The following is a 22,468-nucleotide window of genomic DNA, read 5'->3' as shown; positions in this document are numbered from 1 at the left end:
AGAGACCACTCACAGATATGAAAAATCATTTCCTAAAAATCAAATTTCTCAGTCAGTATGCAACTGCTATGGTGCTTCTCCTAGATAGAGCAAAACACACAAACAAACTGATTCCTTGATCTAGAGCCACAGTGCACATGCTGTGGAAAAGGGGACATGGCCAACTTGAATCACAATATTCATCAGAGCATGAAAAGAGCGTAAAAAGGACACAGAGGAGAGATAATTGTGGTCCTTCCTTCCTCCCTCCCTCCCTCCCTCCCTCCCTCCCTCCCTCCCTCCCTCCTTCCCTCAGGAAGTGACTGACAGATGAGACTTTGTCCAAGCAGGTTCTGTCTGAAATACCAGACTTGAGTTTCCCCCTCTGTGGGTATTAGCTAATCAGTCCTCCCTTCTTTCTGTAGGAAGGTGGTGCATGTCTCTCAGAACTTACCTGGTTTCCTCTGCACCAGGTGAACCAGGGAAAAGCTTTCTAAGCCTTATTCAGACCCATAGAGGCTGCGCTGTGTGTGACTTCAGAGACCTCAGGGAGTATAGGGGTGGGTGGGTGCTTGATGCTTCAGACTCATGTCATTGAAGGACATAACATAGTCTGGATTCACAGAGATTCACAACACAGAGCCATTGTCACTTACTAACAGCTCAGGACACCCAGAGCTAACAAGAAATTGCAGTCTCAGCCGGGCTTTAATCACAGCACACACACAGATCTCTGTGAATTCAAAGATGGCCTGATTTACAGAGTGAGTTTTAGGACAGCCCAAGATACACAAAGAAACCCTTTCTTGAAAAACAAAGCAAAACAGCAAAAGAAAGAAAGACAAGGAAAAAGAAAAAAATGGCAGTCTCTTTCCACTCTCTCCTCCATTGGCTCTTAAAGAGCTCTCAAGCTGAACTGGAGACCATGGTGTCACTCAAAACTGGGAAGCCAGAAACCTTAGGGGGGTCACAGGAGTCGGACTGACTGCAGCACTTGATGCCTCAACCCTGCTAATGGCTGTGATATAAGGCATGGTAAAATACGGGCTTTGGCAGAGCACTACTCCCCTTTCTCTATTATTATTGCTACACAACGAAAAGGACCGGGGGGGGGGGGTGATGATGTGCAGTCAGTGCTGGTATTGAAATCTCACTGACTCCTTCCGCACTCCTTGTCAATTCCCGACTTTGTCAAATCAACTATCGTGAATCTTTGATGTGGGTTGGCCCTTTAGGAACTCAGAGAAACAAGACAGACAGACCTGTTTCATCCCAGAAACCTCCCAGTTCCTGAGCCCTAGCCCTGGAAGTCTCAAAGCCATCACATCCAGAAATCTCTCTAGTCCCTGCTAGTGGTGAACTCACTTCGTCTTCCCCAGGACCACTAATTATTTCTCCATGTTTTCCTGTGAGATCTGAGGCCAGCTTTCTTCTTCCTCCCTCTGGCCTCTCCACGAACGATCTCCATTCTCTAGACAACATGTCTAGAACCGAGTCTTATAGGCACCGAGAGAGTGTGTCTTGAGGGCAGTTGGCGTTTCTAGGACACGAGTGACATCACAAAATTCCGAGAGCTCTCTGGGATACCGTGGAATTTCCAGAGAAGGGACTGCTGATGTCGTGAGGCACGGCCTTTACCTCCTTGCTGATATTTCTCCCCGAACTGACCGACCGACCGACCGACCAACCAACCGGAACCTGAGGTTTCCTTTCCAGGAGTCTCTCCTCCGACACAGAGGGAGCCATTCAGGATTTCCTCCTTCCAAAACCAGAAATTTCTCTCTGCTTCATTAATATCTTCTCACTACTTCCTGAACCCATGGGGAGTTAGTTAGTTGAACACTCACTTTTTTCATGAATGACCCTTCCTCCCTCTCCTGAACATCTCATATTACTGATTCATACTCAGTAAAACAGTAATATGAGAAATTAGGCCAGGAGGACATGGAAGATGAGGGTTGAGTCTTCTGAAGTGAACAAGCACTTAGGGAAGGCTAAACTTAAGGGAATTTGACTCTGAGTGGCAAGACATGAATAGCTGCTGCCAAGGCACAGATACAGGCACCAACTGGGCCCTAGGCATCCTCCTGCATCATCAGAGCTGTGTGGGAAACTCAGCCCAAAGGAGGGGCCGTGTTCAAAGGGAGAGGGCATTTTCGAGGACAGCACTGTTTTCTTTTTCTTCTTTCTTTCTTTCTTTCTTTCTTTCTTTCTTTCTTTCTTTCTTTTTTTTTTTCGAGACAGGGTTGTTCTGTAGTTTTTTTTTTTTTGGAGCCTGTCCTGGAACTAGCTCTTGTAGACCAGGCTGGTCTTGAACTCACATGCTTTCTTTTTTTTTCTATTGGATATTTTTGACTTCTTTATCAAAGATCAGGTGTTCGAAGATGTGTGGATCGATATCCGGGTCTTCTATTCGGTTCCATTGGTCCTCCTGTCTGTTGTTATGCCAGGACCAGGCTGTTTTCAGAACTGTAGCTTACAGAGTGTTCTTGCAGGTGGGGCACAGAAGAGGTTAATTACGGTACCTTAGTTCTTCTGCTTTTCTAGCAGACCGGAGCCCAGCTGACAGGAATCCAGTAGAGATGGTGTCAAGGTTCACACTGACACTAACAGCTGTAACTTGAGCAGGATTTGTGATCCACATGAAATTTGCAATGAATTGCAGCAAATCTGTGACACTCTAACTTGCTCAGGCTCAGTATCTGAACATACAGATGTTTGCAATGATCACTGGCTTCAGGATTTTTTTTTTTGTTGTTGTTGTTTTGTTTTTCCACGAGACAGGGTTTCCCTGTAGCTGAAGTTTAACGGCCTGGTGTTTTTGTGACTTACTGCTTCAAAGAACTTCTCCATTTCTTTATCCCTAAGGGAAAAGAAATATAATCACTAAATACATTTAAGTGTCTTTCAACCATTTTAGATCCCTCTGTTGAGAGTTCTCTGTTTAGGTCTGTACTCCATTTTTTAAAATTGGATTATTTGTTCTTTGGATGACCAATTTCTCGACTTCTTTGTGTATTTTGGAGATTAGTGAAGATCTTTTCCCATTCTGTAAGGCCGTCGTTTTGTCTTGTTGGCCATGTTCTTTGCTTTACAGAAGCTTTTCAGTTTCAGGAGGTCTCACTTATTAATTGTTTCTCTCAGTGTCTGTTTTTTTTTCTTTTTTTTTCTTTTTTCTTTCTTTTTTTTTCTTTTTTTTCTTTTTTTCTTTTTTTCTTTTTTTTCTTCTTCTTCTTTTCTTTTTTTTTCTTTTTTTTCTCTCTTTAGTTTTTTTCTTTGTTCTTTTTTTTTGTTTTGTTTTTCTTTTTTTTTTCTTGTTTCTTTTTTTTCTTTTTCTCTCAGTGTCTGTGCTACTGGGGTTCTATTTAGCAAGCGTTCTCCTGTGCCAATGTGTTCAAGTGCATTTGATATTTTTATTTTTATATTCTTTTATTGTGGATGAAGTCAATTATTTGAACTCTCAAATATTTTTATTGTTATTATCTCTCTATTTGTTTGCTTATTTGTGGTTGTTCACCAACTTGACTATCTAGAGGAAGTAAAAGTCGTAACAAGGTTTCCATAGGTGAACCTGCGGAAGGATCATTAACGTGAGAGAGCAGCGGCGGCGGCTCTGCCCGCCCGCTCGCCTGCCTCGCCCGAGTTCTCGCCGGGAGGCGCGCTCCCCGGGTCGCACGTGTGTTGGGCGCACGGAAGTGTGCGTGTGCACGGGCGCGCGTGGCGGTCGTGAGAGAGAGGTCGAGAGAGGGGGAAGGGGGACGGGCGCCGGCTCGCCCGCCCTCCTCGCCCCGTCTGAGGACCCGTGTCTGGCTCTGCCGCTGGCGGCTCACGGCGGACGGCGGCTCTCTTCCCGCTCTCGCTCTCCTCCGTCCACTCCCGCTGCTTGCCTCACCGCACCGCAGCGGCCCGCGGGTGTGTCCCCTCTTTCCCGGGCGCGCGCCTTTCCCTCTCCATCCCTCTTCCCGGGGGAGGATGGGCGAGGGTCTGGCGGCGCCCCGGGCCCCCTCTCGCCGCCGACCTCCGCTCGCGCGCCGTGGCGCCGCGGCGCGCCTGTCGGGGAGGCGGCGGAGGTTGGGCGCACTTTTTTTTCCCCCCTCTCCACCTCCTTCTCCAAAGGACCGGGGTAGACCAGTAGTACCTCCCACCGGGCGGGAGGCCATTTTTTTCCCCCGGGGATGCGGCGGGTCGACCAGATGTCCCGCTGGACTCTTTTTTTTTTTTTTTTTTTTTTTTTAATGTATAATATATATTATATCTTCCTAGACCTGACGGGTCGACCAGTTGTCTCTGTGCACTTCCTTTTTTTTGACGGACTGGAAGCGGGTCGACCAGTTGTCCGATTAAATATTTGGCCTTAAAATGCTAAGTACCGGGGTCGACCAGTTGGCCTTGTGAACTTGGGTCGACCAGTTGTCTTTTTCCATGTCTTGATTGAATGATGTCATTCTTCAATGTGTTGGTGGTTAGTTTATCTCTTTTGTTCTCTATGCCAACACGCCCCACTCACCAAACACTTTTTTTTAATTTATTTATTTACTTATTTTTATTTTACTTTTTTATTATTTATTTATTTATACATACATACATACATCCTGTCTATCTGTCCAGATGGGGCAGGGGTAGAAGGGGCTAGCTATGAGAGGAAGGTGCTCGGTGGGCATCCAGTTGTAAATAAGGCTGGGAATAAATAGCTGAATATTAATTCATTTGAGTAATATTAAAACTGTTCAAGTAGAAAACAATTGCTTTCTTTTTCTGTTTGCCCAGAGATCTGACTGACTGCAACTTGGAAAGAAGACGGCCCTGCTGGACAGAGACCTCCCTCCTGCTTTGGGTGGGTCGACCAGTTTACATGTTTATTTCCACGTTTTGTCTTTTATGGATTGAATGGATGTGTCTCTCTCTTTTTTTTTTTTTTTTTTGGTTTTTCGAGACAGGGTTTCTCTGTGGCTTTGGAGCCTGTCCTGGAACTAGCACTGTAGACCAGGCTGGTCTCGAACTCACAGAGATCCGCCTACCTCTGCCTCCCGAGTACTGGGATTAAAGGCGTGCGCCACCATCGCCCGGCTCTCATTTTTTTTTTCACGATTGCTTGCTTGCTTGCTTGCTTACTTACTTACTTACTTACTATCTGTTCAGCCCATCTCATTTACTTACTTCTTTAAAAAAAATGACCCACCTAGTTATTTACTTACTTACTTACTTGTTCATTCATTCCTTCACTTCCTTATCTTCTTTCATATATCTGTTTATTTATCTGCTGATTTAGCGTGACTCATTTACTTATTGAATGTTTCAATTATTATTTAGTTTTATTCATTTATTCATTCTTTATGTCTATTTTTATGTATGTATTTACTTACTTTCTTAATTTTTTTTTTTACTTTTTAAAATTTACTTAATTTTTTTCTTTCTTTGGGAATGTAGATTCTTTCTTCCTTTCTTCCTTTCTTTCCTTCTTTCTGTCTCCTGACTGTCACTGGCTAAGAAAATGGTGGCCTCCATGTCACTGGTCAGCATAGCAGCTCCTAAAATGGAATTTGATGAAGGGATACATAGATAGATAGATAGATAGATAGATAGATAGATAGATAGATAGATAGATAGATAGATAGATGGGATGCGCACACGCTCACACACACACACACACACACACATATGCACGCACGTGCATGACATGTACAGATGGGGGGCGATTCCAATGTTTTCAGAGGAAGGTGCTCGCTGGTAATAATAAATGTGCTGGTAAATAAGGCTGGAAATAGCTGAATATTAAATCATTAAAACTCTTCAAATAAATAAAAAGCAATTCCATTTCTCTCTCTCTCTCTTTCTCACCATATACCAGCACATCTGAACTGACTGCAACATACAAAAGAAGAAGAAACACGGAAAGAAGACATCCCTGCTGGACAGGATCTGAGATGAGAATAAATTCATCGAATGGCTGCCAACAGCATTTCATTGAGAAGAGATTCCACATTTTATGCTGTACAGTTACTTAGTTAGATAGATAGATAAAGAGAGGCCTGTGAACTGGGGTGGGCTGTGGCTTCTCAGGTCACCTCAGGTCAGGGAGGGGCTGAGGAGTGTCCCATTGGCCTTGACAATAGGCAGGAGTCAGAGGTTAATGTCAGGGCAGGGCCTGAGAGTTCCTCAAAGGGAATGAATGGAGACCCTTGCTTACCTAAGAAATGCCTGACCTTGGAAAAGGACTTGTGGAAAGCGGGCCCTTGAAACTGTGGTTTCACGTCTTACTAGAAAGCTCCCTCTTGGAAGGGAAAGTCATCGTGATATCTTACTCTTTTCCCAAGGATACCCTACCTACCCTTCTGATCATTCTTACTGAATTAAGTCTTCCACTGCAAATAAATAAATAAATAAATAATAAATGAAGTGGGTGAGTGAGTGAGTGAGTGAGTAAGTAAGTAAGTAAGTAAGTAAACAAGCAAATACGTGGATGGACAAATAAATACAAAGTTTGCTGTTGTTGACTGACTTTTGATTTCATAATGAATCTCTCTCTCTCTCTCTCTCTCTCTCTCTCTCACACACACACACACACACACACACACACTAAATATACAATAAAAGGAAGCATAACACCTTTACTCAGGGGGCAGAGTGAACTCTGAAAGTTTTCCAGGCGGGGGGGGGGGGGGGAGAGACAGAATATAAGAACAAAATGAGAAACAAGGAAAAATAGTGTTGGCTGGCTGGCCGGCTTTCAGTTCCCTGACAGAAATGAGCACATTGTGGAGGAAACACAAAGTTGTTACACTATGTGGGTGTGATGAGGAGAGATTGTGAGTGAGTGTCCTGTCAGAACAAAGTTAGTCCCATAGTTGATGAAATTCATTATCCCAAAACTTCAGCAGAATATATCCCAAGTTTGCAAATGTGTGATCAGCATGTGACAGGTTGGGCTGGAGATGCTGAGAACTGGGGAGCCCTCAATGCAAGAGCAGACACTCATTCCCATGAAGAGGGAGAGAGGGAGGGAGGGAGGGAGGGAGGGATCATTCATTCCTATACTCAAGTTTAAAGAAAGATGAGTGGCTATCTATGGAGAGACCACTCACAGATATGAAAAATCATTTCCTAAAAATCAAATTTCTCAGTCAGTATGCAACTGCTATGGTGCTTCTCCTAGATAGAGCAAAACACACAAACAAACTGATTCCTTGATCTAGAGCCACAGTGCACATGCTGTGGAAAAGGGGACATGGCCAACTTGAATCACAATATTCATCAGAGCATGAAAAGAGCGTAAAAAGGACACAGAGGAGAGATAATTGTGGTCCTTCCTTCCTCCCTCCCTCCCTCCCTCCCTCCCTCCCTCCCTCCTTCCCTCAGGAAGTGACTGACAGATGAGACTTTGTCCAAGCAGGTTCTGTCTGAAATACCAGACTTGAGTTTCCCCCTCTGTGGGTATTAGCTAATCAGTCCTCCCTTCTTTCTGTAGGAAGGTGGTGCATGTCTCTCAGAACTTACCTGGTTTCCTCTGCACCAGGTGAACCAGGGAAAAGCTTTCTAAGCCTTATTCAGACCCATAGAGGCTGCGCTGTGTGTGACTTCAGAGACCTCAGGGAGTATAGGGGTGGGTGGGTGCTTGATGCTTCAGACTCATGTCATTGAAGGACATAACATAGTCTGGATTCACAGAGATTCACAACACAGAGCCATTGTCACTTACTAACAGCTCAGGACACCCAGAGCTAACAAGAAATTGCAGTCTCAGCCGGGCTTTAATCACAGCACACACACAGATCTCTGTGAATTCAAAGATGGCCTGATTTACAGAGTGAGTTTTAGGACAGCCCAAGATACACAAAGAAACCCTTTCTTGAAAAACAAAGCAAAACAGCAAAAGAAAGAAAGACAAGGAAAAAGAAAAAAATGGCAGTCTCTTTCCACTCTCTCCTCCATTGGCTCTTAAAGAGCTCTCAAGCTGAACTGGAGACCATGGTGTCACTCAAAACTGGGAAGCCAGAAACCTTAGGGGGGTCACAGGAGTCGGACTGACTGCAGCACTTGATGCCTCAACCCTGCTAATGGCTGTGATATAAGGCATGGTAAAATACGGGCTTTGGCAGAGCACTACTCCCCTTTCTCTATTATTATTGCTACACAACGAAAAGGACCGGGGGGGGTGATGATGTGCAGTCAGTGCTGGTATTGAAATCTCACTGACTCCTTCCGCACTCCTTGTCAATTCCCGACTTTGTCAAATCAACTATCGTGAATCTTTGATGTGGGTTGGCCCTTTAGGAACTCAGAGAAACAAGACAGACAGACCTGTTTCATCCCAGAAACCTCCCAGTTCCTGAGCCCTAGCCCTGGAAGTCTCAAAGCCATCACATCCAGAAATCTCTCTAGTCCCTGCTAGTGGTGAACTCACTTCGTCTTCCCCAGGACCACTAATTATTTCTCCATGTTTTCCTGTGAGATCTGAGGCCAGCTTTCTTCTTCCTCCCTCTGGCCTCTCCACGAACGATCTCCATTCTCTAGACAACATGTCTAGAACCGAGTCTTATAGGCACCGAGAGAGTGTGTCTTGAGGGCAGTTGGCGTTTCTAGGACACGAGTGACATCACAAAATTCCGAGAGCTCTCTGGGATACCGTGGAATTTCCAGAGAAGGGACTGCTGATGTCGTGAGGCACGGCCTTTACCTCCTTGCTGATATTTCTCCCCGAACTGACCGACCGACCGACCGACCAACCAACCGGAACCTGAGGTTTCCTTTCCAGGAGTCTCTCCTCCGACACAGAGGGAGCCATTCAGGATTTCCTCCTTCCAAAACCAGAAATTTCTCTCTGCTTCATTAATATCTTCTCACTACTTCCTGAACCCATGGGGAGTTAGTTAGTTGAACACTCACTTTTTTCATGAATGACCCTTCCTCCCTCTCCTGAACATCTCATATTACTGATTCATACTCAGTAAAACAGTAATATGAGAAATTAGGCCAGGAGGACATGGAAGATGAGGGTTGAGTCTTCTGAAGTGAACAAGCACTTAGGGAAGGCTAAACTTAAGGGAATTTGACTCTGAGTGGCAAGACATGAATAGCTGCTGCCAAGGCACAGATACAGGCACCAACTGGGCCCTAGGCATCCTCCTGCATCATCAGAGCTGTGTGGGAAACTCAGCCCAAAGGAGGGGCCGTGTTCAAAGGGAGAGGGCATTTTCGAGGACAGCACTGTTTTCTTTTTCTTCTTTCTTTCTTTCTTTCTTTCTTTCTTTCTTTCTTTCTTTTTTTTTTCGAGACAGGGTTGTTCTGTAGTTTTTTTTTTTTTGGAGCCTGTCCTGGAACTAGCTCTTGTAGACCAGGCTGGTCTTGAACTCACATGCTTTCTTTTTTTTTCTATTGGATATTTTTGACTTCTTTATCAAAGATCAGGTGTTCGAAGATGTGTGGATCGATATCCGGGTCTTCTATTCGGTTCCATTGGTCCTCCTGTCTGTTGTTATGCCAGGACCAGGCTGTTTTCAGAACTGTAGCTTACAGAGTGTTCTTGCAGGTGGGGCACAGAAGAGGTTAATTACGGTACCTTAGTTCTTCTGCTTTTCTAGCAGACCGGAGCCCAGCTGACAGGAATCCAGTAGAGATGGTGTCAAGGTTCACACTGACACTAACAGCTGTAACTTGAGCAGGATTTGTGATCCACATGAAATTTGCAATGAATTGCAGCAAATCTGTGACACTCTAACTTGCTCAGGCTCAGTATCTGAACATACAGATGTTTGCAATGATCACTGGCTTCAGGATTTTTTTTTGTTGTTGTTGTTGTTGTTTTGTTTTTCCACGAGACAGGGTTTCCCTGTAGCTGAAGTTTAACGGCCTGGTGTTTTTGTGACTTACTGCTTCAAAGAACTTCTCCATTTCTTTATCCCTAAGGGAAAAGAAATATAATCACTAAATACATTTAAGTGTCTTTCAACCATTTTAGATCCCTCTGTTGAGAGTTCTCTGTTTAGGTCTGTACTCCATTTTTTAAAATTGGATTATTTGTTCTTTGGATGACCAATTTCTCGACTTCTTTGTGTATTTTGGAGATTAGTGAAGATCTTTTCCCATTCTGTAAGGCCGTCGTTTTGTCTTGTTGGCCATGTTCTTTGCTTTACAGAAGCTTTTCAGTTTCAGGAGGTCTCACTTATTAATTGTTTCTCTCAGTGTCTGTTTTTTTTTTCATTTTTTTTTCTTTTTTCTTTCTTTTTTTTTTCTTTTTTTTCTTTTTTTCTTTTTTTCTTTTTTTTCTTCTTCTTCTTTTCTTTTTTTTTCTTTTTTTTCTCTCTTTAGTTTTTTTCTTTGTTCTTTTTTTTTGTTTTGTTTTTCTTTTTTTTTTCTTGTTTCTTTTTTTTCTTTTTCTCTCAGTGTCTGTGCTACTGGGGTTCTATTTAGCAAGCGTTCTCCTGTGCCAATGTGTTCAAGTGCATTTGATATTTTTATTTTTATATTCTTTTATTGTGGATGAAGTCAATTATTTGAACTCTCAAATATTTTTATTGTTATTATCTCTCTATTTGTTTGCTTATTTGTGGTTGTTCACCAACTTGACTATCTAGAGGAAGTAAAAGTCATAACAAGGTTTCCGTAGGTGAACCTGCGGAAGGATCATTAACGTGAGAGAGCAGCGGCGGCGGCTCTGCCCGCCCGCTCGCCTGCCTCGCCCGAGTTCTCGCCGGGAGGCGCGCTCCCCGGGTCGCACGTGTGTTGGGCGCACGGAAGTGTGCGTGCGCACGGGCGCGCGTGGCGGTCGTGAGAGAGAGGTCGAGAGAGGGGGAAGGGGGACGGGCGCCGGCTCGCCCGCCCTCCTCGCCCCGTCCGAGGACCCGTGTCTGGCTCTGCCGCTGGCGGCTCACGGCGGACGGCGGCTCTCTTCCCGCTCTCGCTCTCCTCCGTCCACTCCCGCTGCTTGCCTCACCGCACCGCAGCGGCCCGCGGGTGTGTCCCCTCTTTCCCGGGCGCGCGCCTTTCCCTCTCCATCCCTCTTCCCGGGGGAGGATGGGCGAGGGTCTGGCGGCGCCCCGGGCCCCCTCTCGCCGCCGACCTCCGCTCGCGCGCCGTGGCGCCGCGGCGCGCCTGTCGGGGAGGCGGCGGAGGTTGGGCGCACTTTTTTTTCCCCCCTCTCCACCTCCTTCTCCAAAGGACCGGGGTAGACCAGTAGTCCCTCCCACCGGGCGGGAGGCCATTTTTTTCCCCCGGGGATGCGGCGGGTCGACCAGATGTCCCGCAGGACTCTTTTTTTTTTTTTTTTTTTTTTTTAATGTATAATATATATTATATCTTCCTAGACCTGACGGGTCGACCAGTTGTCTCTGTGCACTTCCTTTTTTTTGACGGACTGGAAGCGGGTCGACCAGTTGTCCGATTAAATATTTGGCCTTAAAATGCTAAGTACCGGGGTCGACCAGTTGGCCTTGTGAACTTGGGTCGACCAGTTGTCTTTTTCCATGTCTTGATTGAATGATGTCATTCTTCAATGTGTTGGTGGTTAGTTTATCTCTTTTGTTCTCTATGCCAACACGCCCCACTCACCAAACACTTTTTTTTTAATTTATTTATTTACTTATTTTTATTTTACTTTTTTATTATTTATTTATTTATACATACATACATACATCCTGTCTATCTGTCCAGATGGGGCAGGGGTAGAAGGGGCTAGCTATGAGAGGAAGGTGCTCGGTGGGCATCCAGTTGTAAATAAGGCTGGGAATAAATAGCTGAATATTAATTCATTTGAGTAATATTAAAACTGTTCAAGTAGAAAACAATTGCTTTCTTTTTCTGTTTGCCCAGAGATCTGACTGACTGCAACTTGGAAAGAAGACGGCCCTGCTGGACAGAGACCTCCCTCCTGCTTTGGGTGGGTCGACCAGTTTACATGTTTATTTCCACGTTTTGTCTTTTATGGATTGAATGGATGTGTCTCTCTCTTTTTTTTTTTTTTTTGGTTTTTCGAGACAGGGTTTCTCTGTGGCTTTGGAGCCTGTCCTGGAACTAGCACTGTAGACCAGGCTGGTCTCGAACTCACAGAGATCCGCCTACCTCTGCCTCCCGAGTACTGGGATTAAAGGCGTGCGCCACCATCGCCCGGCTCTCATTTTTTTTTTTTCACGATTGCTTGCTTGCTTGCTTACTTACTTACTTACTTACTTACTATCTGTTCAGCCCATCTCATTTACTTACTTCTTTAAAAAAAATGACCCACCTAGTTATTTACTTACTTACTTACTTGTTCATTCATTCCTTCACTTCCTTATTTTCTTTCATATATCTGTTTATTTATCTGCTGATTTAGCGTGACTCATTTACTTATTGAATGTTTCAATTATTATTTAGTTTTATTCATTTATTCATTCTTTATGTCTATTTTTATGTATGTATTTATTACTTTCTTAATTTTTTTTTTACTTTTTAAAATTTACTTAATTTTTTTCTTTCTTTGGGAATGTAGATTCTTTCTTCCTTTCTTCCTTTCTTTCCTTCTTTCTGTCTCCTGACTGTCACTGGCTAAGAAAATGGTGGCCTCCATGTCACTGGTCAGCATAGCAGCTCCTAAAATGGAATTTGATGAAGGGATACATAGATAGATAGATAGATAGATAGATAGATAGATAGATAGATAGATAGATAGATAGATGGGATGCGCACACGCTCACACACACACACACACACACACACATATGCACGCACGTGCATGACATGTACAGATGGGGGGCGATTCCAATGTTTTCAGAGGAAGGTGCTCGCTGGTAATAATAAATGTGCTGGTAAATAAGGCTGGAAATAGCTGAATATTAAATCATTAAAACTCTTCAAATAAATAAAAAGCAATTCCATTTCTCTCTCTCTCTCTTTCTCACCATATACCAGCACATCTGAACTGACTGCAACATACAAAAGAAGAAGAAACACGGAAAGAAGACATCCCTGCTGGACAGGATCTGAGATGAGAATAAATTCATCGAATGGCTGCCAACAGCATTTCATTGAGAAGAGATTCCACATTTTATGCTGTACAGTTACTTAGTTAGATAGATAGATAAAGAGAGGCCTGTGAACTGGGGTGGGCTGTGGCTTCTCAGGTCACCTCAGGTCAGGGAGGGGCTGAGGAGTGTCCCATTGGCCTTGACAATAGGCAGGAGTCAGAGGTTAATGTCAGGGCAGGGCCTGAGAGTTCCTCAAAGGGAATGAATGGAGACCCTTGCTTACCTAAGAAATGCCTGACCTTGGAAAAGGACTTGTGGAAAGCGGGCCCTTGAAACTGTGGTTTCACGTCTTACTAGAAAGCTCCCTCTTGGAAGGGAAAGTCATCGTGATATCTTACTCTTTTCCCAAGGATACCCTACCTACCCTTCTGATCATTCTTACTGAATTAAGTCTTCCACTGCAAATAAATAAATAAATAAATAATAAATGAAGTGGGTGAGTGAGTGAGTGAGTGAGTAAGTAAGTAAGTAAACAAGCAAATACGTGGATGGACAAATAAATACAAAGTTTGCTGTTGTTGACTGACTTTTGATTTCATAATGAATCTCTCTCTCTCTCTCTCTCTCTCTCTCACACACACACACACACACACACACACACACTAAATATACAATAAAAGGAAGCATAACACCTTTACTCAGGGGGCAGAGTGAACTCTGAAAGTTTTCCAGGCGGGGGGGGGGGAGAGACAGAATATAAGAACAAAATGAGAAACAAGGAAAAATAGTGTTGGCTGGCTGGCCGGCTTTCAGTTCCCTGACAGAAATGAGCACATTGTGGAGGAAACACAAAGTTGTTACACTATGTGGGTGTGATGAGGAGAGATTGTGAGTGAGTGTCCTGTCAGAACAAAGTTAGTCCCATAGTTGATGAAATTCATTATCCCAAAACTTCAGCAGTTTTATCCCAAGTTTGCAAATGTGTGATCAGCTTGTGACAGGTTGGGCTGGAGATGCTGAGAACTGGGGAGCCCTCAATGCAAGAGCAGACACTCATTCCCATGAAGAGGGAGAGAGGGAGGGAGGGAGGGAGGGAGGGATCATTCATTCCTATACTCAAGTTTAAAGAAAGATGAGTGGCTATCTATGGAGAGACCACTCACAGATATGAAAAATCATTTCCTAAAAATCAAATTTCTCAGTCAGTATGCAACTGCTATGGTGCTTCTCCTAGATAGAGCAAAACACACAAACAAACTGATTCCTTGATCTAGAGCCACAGTGCACATGCTGTGGAAAAGGGGACATGGCCAACTTGAATCACAATATTCATCAGAGCATGAAAAGAGCGTAAAAAGGACACAGAGGAGAGATAATTGTGGTCCTTCCTTCCTCCCTCCCTCCCTCCCTCCCTCCCTCCCTCCCTCCCTCCCTCCTTCCCTCAGGAAGTGACTGACAGATGAGACTTTGTCCAAGCAGGTTCTGTCTGAAATACCAGACTTGAGTTTCCCCCTCTGTGGGTATTAGCTAATCAGTCCTCCCTTCTTTCTGTAGGAAGGTGGTGCATGTCTCTCAGAACTTACCTGGTTTCCTCTGCACCAGGTGAACCAGGGAAAAGCTTTCTAAGCCTTATTCAGACCCATAGAGGCTGCGCTGTGTGTGACTTCAGAGACCTCAGGGAGTATAGGGGTGGGTGGGTGCTTGATGCTTCAGACTCATGTCATTGAAGGACATAACATAGTCTGGATTCACAGAGATTCACAACACAGAGCCATTGTCACTTACTAACAGCTCAGGACACCCAGAGCTAACAAGAAATTGCAGTCTCAGCCGGGCTTTAATCACAGCACACACACAGATCTCTGTGAATTCAAAGATGGCCTGATTTACAGAGTGAGTTTTAGGACAGCCCAAGATACACAAAGAAACCCTTTCTTGAAAAACAAAGCAAAACAGCAAAAGAAAGAAAGACAAGGAAAAAGAAAAAAATGGCAGTCTCTTTCCACTCTCTCCTCCATTGGCTCTTAAAGAGCTCTCAAGCTGAACTGGAGACCATGGTGTCACTCAAAACTGGGAAGCCAGAAACCTTAGGGGGGTCACAGGAGTCGGACTGACTGCAGCACTTGATGCCTCAACCCTGCTAATGGCTGTGATATAAGGCATGGTAAAATACGGGCTTTGGCAGAGCACTACTCCCCTTTCTCTATTATTATTGCTACACAACGAAAAGGACCGGGGGGGGGGTGATGATGTGCAGTCAGTGCTGGTATTGAAATCTCACTGACTCCTTCCGCACTCCTTGTCAATTCCCGACTTTGTCAAATCAACTATCGTGAATCTTTGATGTGGGTTGGCCCTTTAGGAACTCAGAGAAACAAGACAGACAGACCTGTTTCATCCCAGAAACCTCCCAGTTCCTGAGCCCTAGCCCTGGAAGTCTCAAAGCCATCACATCCAGAAATCTCTCTAGTCCCTGCTAGTGGTGAACTCACTTCGTCTTCCCCAGGACCACTAATTATTTCTCCATGTTTTCCTGTGAGATCTGAGGCCAGCTTTCTTCTTCCTCCCTCTGGCCTCTCCACGAACGATCTCCATTCTCTAGACAACATGTCTAGAACCGAGTCTTATAGGCACCGAGAGAGTGTGTCTTGAGGGCAGTTGGCGTTTCTAGGACACGAGTGACATCACAAAATTCCGAGAGCTCTCTGGGATACCGTGGAATTTCCAGAGAAGGGACTGCTGATGTCGTGAGGCACGGCCTTTACCTCCTTGCTGATATTTCTCCCCGAACTGACCGACCGACCGACCGACCAACCAACCGGAACCTGAGGTTTCCTTTCCAGGAGTCTCTCCTCCGACACAGAGGGAGCCATTCAGGATTTCCTCCTTCCAAAACCAGAAATTTCTCTCTGCTTCATTAATATCTTCTCACTACTTCCTGAACCCATGGGGAGTTAGTTAGTTGAACACTCACTTTTTTCATGAATGACCCTTCCTCCCTCTCCTGAACATCTCATATTACTGATTCATACTCAGTAAAACAGTAATATGAGAAATTAGGCCAGGAGGACATGGAAGATGAGGGTTGAGTCTTCTGAAGTGAACAAGCACTTAGGGAAGGCTAAACTTAAGGGAATTTGACTCTGAGTGGCAAGACATGAATAGCTGCTGCCAAGGCACAGATACAGGCACCAACTGGGCCCTAGGCATCCTCCTGCATCATCAGAGCTGTGTGGGAAACTCAGCCCAAAGGAGGGGCCGTGTTCAAAGGGAGAGGGCATTTTCGAGGACAGCACTGTTTTCTTTTTCTTCTTTCTTTCTTTCTTTCTTTCTTTCTTTCTTTCTTTCTTTCTTTTTTTTTTTTTTCGAGACAGGGTTGTTCTGTAGTTTTTTTTTTTTTGGAGCCTGTCCTGGAACTAGCTCTTGTAGACCAGGCTGGTCTTGAACTCACATGCTTTCTTTTTTTTTCTATTGGATATTTTTGACTTCTTTATCAAAGATCAGGTGTTCGAAGATGTGTGGATCGATATCCGGGTCTTCTATTCGGTTCCATTGGTCCTCCTGTCTGTTCTTATGCCAGGACCAGGCTGTTTTCAGAACTGTAGCTTACAGAGTGTTCTTGCAGGTGGGGCACAGAAGAGGTTAATTACGGTACCTTAGTTCTTCTGCTTTTCTAGCAGACCGGAGCCCAGCTGACAGGAATCCAGTAGAGATGGTGTCAAGGTTCACACTGACACTAACAGCTGTAACTTGAGCAGGATTTGTGATCCACATGAAATTTGCAATGAATTGCAGCAAATCTGTGACACTCTAACTTGCTCAGGCTCAGTATCTGAACATACAGATGTTTGCAATGATCACTGGCTTCAGGATTTTTTTTTGTTGTTGTTGTTGTTGTTTTGTTTTTCCACGAGACAGGGTTTCCCTGTAGCTGAAGTTTAACGGCCTGGTGTTTTTGTGACTTACTGCTTCAAAGAACTTCTCCATTTCTTTATCCCTAAGGGAAAAGAAATATAATCACTAAATACATTTAAGTGTCTTTCAACCATTTTAGATCCCTCTGTTGAGAGTTCTCTGTTTAGGTCTGTACTCCATTTTTTAAAATTGGATTATTTGTTCTTTGGATGACCAATTTCTCGACTTCTTTGTGTATTTTGGAGATTAGTGAAGATCTTTTCCCATTCTGTAAGGCCGTCGTTTTGTCTTGTTGGCCATGTTCTTTGCTTTACAGAAGCTTTTCAGTTTCAGGAGGTCTCACTTATTAATTGTTTCTCTCAGTGTCTGTTTTTTTTTTCTTTTTTTTTTCTTTTTTCTTTCTTTTTTTTTCTTTTTTTTCTTTTTTTCTTTTTTTCTTTTTTTTCTTCTTCTTCTTTTCTTTTTTTTTCTTTTTTTTCTCTCTTTAGTTTTTTTCTTTGTTCTTTTTTTTTGTTTTGTTTTTCTTTTTTTTTTCTTCTTTCTTTTTTTTCTTTTTCTCTCAGTGTCTGTGCTACTGGGGTTCTATTTAGCAAGCGTTCTCCTGTGCCAATGTGTTCAAGTGCATTTGATATTTTTATTTTTATATTCTTTTATTGTGGATGAAGTCAATTATTTGAACTCTCAAATATTTTTATTGTTATTATCTCTCTATTTGTTTGCTTATTTGTGGTTGTTCACCAACTTGACTATCTAGAGGAAGTAAAAGTCGTAACAAGGTTTCCATAGGTGAACCTGCGGAAGGATCATTAACGTGAGAGAGCAGCGGCGGCGGCTCTGCCCGCCCGCTCGCCTGCCTCGCCCGAGTTCTCGCCGGGAGGCGCGCTCCCCGGGTCGCACGTGTGTTGGGCGCACGGAAGTGTGCGTGCGCACGGGCGCGCGTGGCGGTCTTGAGAGAGAGGTCGAGAGAGGGGGAAGGGGGACGGGCGCCGGCTCGCCCGCCCTCCTCGCCCCGTCCGAGGACCCGTGTCTGGCTCTGCCGCTGGCGGCTCACGGCGGACGGCGGCTCTCTTCCCGCTCTCGCTCTCCTCCGTCCACTCCCGCTGCTTGCCTCACCGCACCGCAGCGGCCCGCGGGTGTGTCCCCTCTTTCCCGGGCGCGCGCCTTTCCCTCTCCATCCCTCTTCCTGGGGGAGGATGGGCGAGGGTCTGGCGGCGCCCCGGGCCCCCTCTCGCCGCCGACCTCCGCTCGCGCGCCGTGGCGCCGCGGCGCGCCTGTCGGGGAGGCGGCGGAGGTTGGGCGCACTTTTTTTCCCCCCTCTCCACCTCCTTCTCCAAAGGACCGGGGTAGACCAGTAGTCCCTCCCACCGGGCGGGAGGCCATTTTTTTCCCCCGGGGATGCGGCGGGTCGACCAGATGTCCCGCTGGACTCTTTTTTTTTTTTTTTTTTTTTTTTAATGTATAATATATATTATATCTTCCTAGACCTGACGGGTCGACCAGTTGTCTCTGTGCACTTCCTTATTTTTGACGGACTGGAAGCGGGTCGACCAGTTGTCCGATTAAATATTTGGCCTTAAAATGCTAAGTACCGGGGTCGACCAGTTGGCCTTGTGAACTTGGGTCGACCAGTTGTCTTTTTCCATGTCTTGATTGACTGATGTCATTCTTCAATGTGTTGGTGGTTAGTTTATCTCTTTTGTTCTCTATGCCAACACGCCCCACTCACCAAACACTTTTTTTTTAATTTATTTATTTACTTATTTTTATTTTACTTTTTTATTATTTATTTATTTATACATACATACATACATCCTGTCTATCTGTCCAGATGGGGCAGGGGTAGAAGGGGCTAGCTATGAGAGGAAGGTGCTCGGTGGGCATCCAGTTGTAAATAAGGCTGGGAATAAATAGCTGAATATTAATTCATTTGAGTAATATTAAAACTGTTCAAGTAGAAAACAATTGCTTTCTTTTTCTGTTTGCCCAGAGATCTGACTGACTGCAACTTGGAAAGAAGACGGCCCTGCTGGACAGAGACCTCCCTCCTGCTTTGGGTGGGTCGACCAGTTTACATGTTTATTTCCACGTTTTGTCTTTTATGGATTGAATGGATGTGTCTCTCTCTTTTTTTTTTTTTTGGTTTTTCGAGACAGGGTTTCTCTGTGGCTTTGGAGCCTGTCCTGGAACTAGCACTGTAGACCAGGCTGGTCTCGAACTCACAGAGATCCGCCTACCTCTGCCTCCCGAGTACTGGGATTAAAGGCGTGCGCCACCATCGCCCGGCTCTCATTTTTTTTTTCACGATTGCTTGCTTGCTTGCTTGCTTACTTACTTACTTACTTACTATCTGTTCAGCCCATCTCATTTACTTACTTCTTTAAAAAAAATGACCCACCTAGTTATTTACTTACTTACTTACTTGTTCATTCATTCCTTCACTTCCTTATCTTCTTTCATATATCTGTTTATTTATCTGCTGATTTAGCGTGACTCATTTACTTATTGAATGTTTCAATTATTATTTAGTTTTATTCATTTATTCATTCTTTATGTCTATTTTTATGTATGTATTTACTTACTTTCTTAATTTTTTTTTTACTTTTTAAAATTTACTTAATTTTTTTCTTTCTTTGGGAATGTAGATTCTTTCTTCCTTTCTTCCTTTCTTTCCTTCTTTCTGTCTCCTGACTGTCACTGGCTAAGAAAATGGTGGCCTCCATGTCACTGGTCAGCATAGCAGCTCCTAAAATGGAATTTGATGAAGGGATACATAGATAGATAGATAGATAGATAGATAGATAGATAGATAGATAGATAGATAGATAGATAGATAGATGGGATGCGCACACGCTCACACACACACACACACACACACACATATGCACGCACGTGCATGACATGTACAGATGGGGGGCGATTCCAATGTTTTCAGAGGAAGGTGCTCGCTGGTAATAATAAATGTGCTGGTAAATAAGGCTGGAAATAGCTGAATATTAAATCATTAAAACTCTTCAAATAAATAAAAAGCAATTCCATTTCTCTCTCTCTCTCTTTCTCACCATATACCAGCACATCTGAACTGACTGCAACATACAAAAGAAGAAGAAACACGGAAAGAAGACATCCCTGCTGGACAGGATCTGAGATGAGAATAAATTCATCGAATGGCTGCCAACAGCATTTCATTGAGAAGAGATTCCACATTTTATGCTGTAAAGTTACTTAGTTAGATAGATAGATAAAGAGAGGCCTGTGAACTGGGGTGGGCTGTGGCTTCTCAGGTCACCTCAGGTCAGGGAGGGGCTGAGGAGTGTCCCATTGGCCTTGACAATAGGCAGGAGTCAGAGGTTAATGTCAGGGCAGGGCCTGAGAGTTCCTCAAAGGGAATGAATGGAGACCCTTGCTTACCTAAGAAATGCCTGACCTTGGAAAAGGACTTGTGGAAAGCGGGCCCTTGAAACTGTGGTTTCACGTCTTACTAGAAAGCTCCCTCTTGGAAGGGAAAGTCATCGTGATATCTTACTCTTTTCCCAAGGATACCCTACCTACCCTTCTGATCATTCTTACTGAATTAAGTCTTCCACTGCAAATAAATAAATAAATAAATAAATAATAAATGAAGTGGGTGAGTGAGTGAGTGAGTGAGTGAGTAAGTAAGTAAGTAAGTAAGTAAACAAGCAAATACGTGGATGGACAAATAAATACAAAGTTTGCTGTTGTTGACTGACTTTTGATTTCATAATGAATCTCTCTCTCTCTCTCTCTCTCTCTCTCTCTCTCTCTCTCTCTCACACACACACACACACACACACACTAAATATACAATAAAAGGAAGCATAACACCTTTACTCAGGGGGCAGAGTGAACTCTGAAAGTTTTCCAGGCGGGGGGGGGGGGAGAGACAGAATATAAGAACAAAATGAGAAACAAGGAAAAATAGTGTTGGCTGGCTGGCCGGCTTTCAGTTCCCTGACAGAAATGAGCACATTGTGGAGGAAACACAAAGTTGTTACACTATGTGGGTGTGATGAGGAGAGATTGTGAGTGAGTGTCCTGTCAGAACAAAGTTAGTCCCATAGTTGATGAAATTCATTATCCCAAAACTTCAGCAGAATATATCCCAAGTTTGCAAATGTGTGATCAGCTTGTGACAGGTTGGGCTGGAGATGCTGAGAACTGGGGAGCCCTCAATGCAAGAGCAGACACTCATTCCCATGAAGAGGGAGAGAGGGAGGGAGGGAGGGAGGGAGGGATCATTCATTCCTATACTCAAGTTTAAAGAAAGATGAGTGGCTATCTATGGAGAGACCACTCACAGATATGAAAAATCATTTCCTAAAAATCAAATTTCTCAGTCAGTATGCAACTGCTATGGTGCTTCTCCTAGATAGAGCAAAACACACAAACAAACTGATTCCTTGATCTAGAGCCACAGTGCACATGCTGTGGAAAAGGGGACATGGCCAACTTGAATCACAATATTCATCAGAGCATGAAAAGAGCGTAAAAAGGACACAGAGGAGAGATAATTGTGGTCCTTCCTTCCTCCCTCCCTCCCTCCCTCCCTCCCTCCCTCCTTCCCTCAGGAAGTGACTGACAGATGAGACTTTGTCCAAGCAGGTTCTGTCTGAAATACCAGACTTGAGTTTCCCCCTCTGTGGGTATTAGCTAATCAGTCCTCCCTTCTTTCTGTAGGAAGGTGGTGCATGTCTCTCAGAACTTACCTGGTTTCCTCTGCACCAGGTGAACCAGGGAAAAGCTTTCTAAGCCTTATTCAGACCCATAGAGGCTGCGCTGTGTGTGACTTCAGAGACCTCAGGGAGTATAGGGGTGGGTGGGTGCTTGATGCTTCAGACTCATGTCATTGAAGGACATAACATAGTCTGGATTCACAGAGATTCACAACACAGAGCCATTGTCACTTACTAACAGCTCAGGACACCCAGAGCTAACAAGAAATTGCAGTCTCAGCCGGGCTTTAATCACAGCACACACACAGATCTCTGTGAATTCAAAGATGGCCTGATTTACAGAGTGAGTTTTAGGACAGCCCAAGATACACAAAGAAACCCTTTCTTGAAAAACAAAGCAAAACAGCAAAAGAAAGAAAGACAAGGAAAAAGAAAAAAATGGCAGTCTCTTTCCACTCTCTCCTCCATTGGCTCTTAAAGAGCTCTCAAGCTGAACTGGAGACCATGGTGTCACTCAAAACTGGGAAGCCAGAAACCTTAGGGGGGTCACAGGAGTCGGACTGACTGCAGCACTTGATGCCTCAACCCTGCTAATGGCTGTGATATAAGGCATGGTAAAATACGGGCTTTGGCAGAGCACTACTCCCCTTTCTCTATTATTATTGCTACACAACGAAAAGGACCGGGGGGGGGGGTGATGATGTGCAGTCAGTGCTGGTATTGAAATCTCACTGACTCCTTCCGCACTCCTTGTCAATTCCCGACTTTGTCAAATCAACTATCGTGAATCTTTGATGTGGGTTGGCCCTTTAGGAACTCAGAGAAACAAGACAGACAGACCTGTTTCATCCCAGAAACCTCCCAGTTCCTGAGCCCTAGCCCTGGAAGTCTCAAAGCCATCACATCCAGAAATCTCTCTAGTCCCTGCTAGTGGTGAACTCACTT

The sequence above is a fragment of the Microtus pennsylvanicus genome, unplaced genomic scaffold (assembly GCF_037038515.1).
Source record: "Microtus pennsylvanicus isolate mMicPen1 unplaced genomic scaffold, mMicPen1.hap1 Scaffold_148, whole genome shotgun sequence".
Taxonomy (NCBI): domain Eukaryota; kingdom Metazoa; phylum Chordata; class Mammalia; order Rodentia; family Cricetidae; genus Microtus; species Microtus pennsylvanicus.
This window is presented reverse-complemented; position numbering follows the sequence as displayed.